Below are 1,827 nucleotides of genomic sequence, written 5' to 3'. Positions count from 1 at the left end.
TGTGCTCGTTACAGTTTGGCTGTTATTCTCAATTTTTACTTTATCTGAAGTAAAATCAGTCTTTTGCTAGCGAACAATTGTGACTGAACTACACAGTTGTTAACACTCTTCTCCCAATTTTCTTTACAGTGTTAGGAATGTAAATGGGTTCTTCACATCATTCCGTAGAACTAAATTTGATGAGAAAGGTTTTAAAAGGCTATATTGCATATTATTTTCTTATTTATGTAAATATTGAACCTGTCAGCCATTTAAATACACTCTGCTTTCAAATGCTTATAATAACAAACATTTATAAGTATATACTTGCATAATGTTTAATTCTACCTATATGTCTATGCAGAGAGGGATATTTAAGGGTGGGAATTATCTCTTTATCTTTCATGTTTGAACACAATGAACTACTAAGGCTGACCACTGAAGAGAGTGACAGTGGTTTAGGACCAAATAAACACAGAAAAAGAACATAAGAGCAGTATATTATACATATAAATCAATGACTTACAATTTCAGAAATATATAGAATAAAAATTAAGATTAGTAATCTTTTCTTGATGTCATGCAAAAAGGGTATTATTTGAGAAATAATTTTCAACTTGCACAAATACTGGAAAATTTATCTTTTGATGGTTGTGACATTTCTGTTTTAAAACTAATTATGATGACTATTCAATTTTATAATCATGCTTGAGTACTAGTTGACTATATACTTCCAATGGCTAAATTTATAATATAAGAATCTAAACAAAGTTGATTTTTTTTTTTAGTAAAACAATTCTTATATATGACTAGATGGCCAAATATAATATTTTAAGATATTTCTTTTCTTTTTTTCAATATATAAGCCTTTTATTTTCCCCAAAGACTCCAAATTATCCTTGGAATTAGGATCTCGTTTTTGGAGCTGGATAACTTAGGTCTTATTTGCCAGCCTGTTCCCTTCTCAGACACATAGATTCCATCCCAAAACTTCCTGATATCCTTGCTTTTAACTGTTGTGGCTTGCTAAATCAGAGCTGCTGAATTTGAAACAAGTTCAGTATCATTCCATTAGAGGATTAATTCATCCTTCTGGGCTTGAGAGACAGAACAAGCAACACCTGTCCTCCTCCAAACCCTGCTGATGCATTTTTAACCCAAGAAATTTCAGACTTCATCCAAAGAACCGTTCTCCCGAATAAGGACGTTGATGGGGATGTGAGCATACACAGACCTCATCTTGTAACAGAAGCCCCCATAACACCCTTGATCGTGTTCTGAACATGACTGCAGATGGTTCTGACAGTGGCCAGTTCCTTTTTGTTACCCCACCATCTGTCAACCCGGAGTCTCTTCTTTTTCTTTGTGAGGAGACTCAGTTCTACATTCATGTGATTAAAGTCCCTCCGCAGAGTTCCCCTGGACCCTTCACAATGACTGTGTGCCCCTTCAAAATGATGTTGACATTTTATGGAATGTCTGACAGTCTGATTGCTGAGAATGGTCTCCATTCTTGCAGTAGATGTGGCAAAAAGCTGTAAGATATTTCTTAATAATTGGTTTCAAAACATGTTTTTTTCTTTCAGAATTACATAGTAGGAAAAGGTATTTTTCATTGAAACACCTACATAAAGTACAACTGTTCTAAAATGATTTATGGAACTCATGAGTGTGTGGCTTTCTGACTCTCATGACTTCTCCTGGCCTCTTCTCCCTCTGTTGGTCTGTCTGTATTGTTCAACTTTGATGTGATCATTTTTATTTTATTTTGTTATTTTTTTTAAAGATTTACCTTTTACTGACATATTTACAAAAGTCATATATTTAGTAATCTAAAAGAAGTATATT

General features: G+C 33.6%; 1 pseudogene; it reads right to left on the bottom strand.

Moving 5' to 3' along the window:
* Positions 1-849: 849 nt before the first annotated feature.
* Positions 850-1,490, bottom strand: LOC127689658 (60S ribosomal protein L9-like; annotated as a pseudogene).
* Positions 1,491-1,827: the final 337 nt, after the last annotated feature.

Source organism: Apodemus sylvaticus, chromosome 7, assembly GCF_947179515.1.
Source record: "Apodemus sylvaticus chromosome 7, mApoSyl1.1, whole genome shotgun sequence".
NCBI classification, from domain to species: Eukaryota; Metazoa; Chordata; class Mammalia; order Rodentia; family Muridae; genus Apodemus; species Apodemus sylvaticus.
The sequence above is the reverse complement of the archived record's forward strand: the minus strand, read 5'-3'. Positions and strand labels throughout refer to the sequence as shown.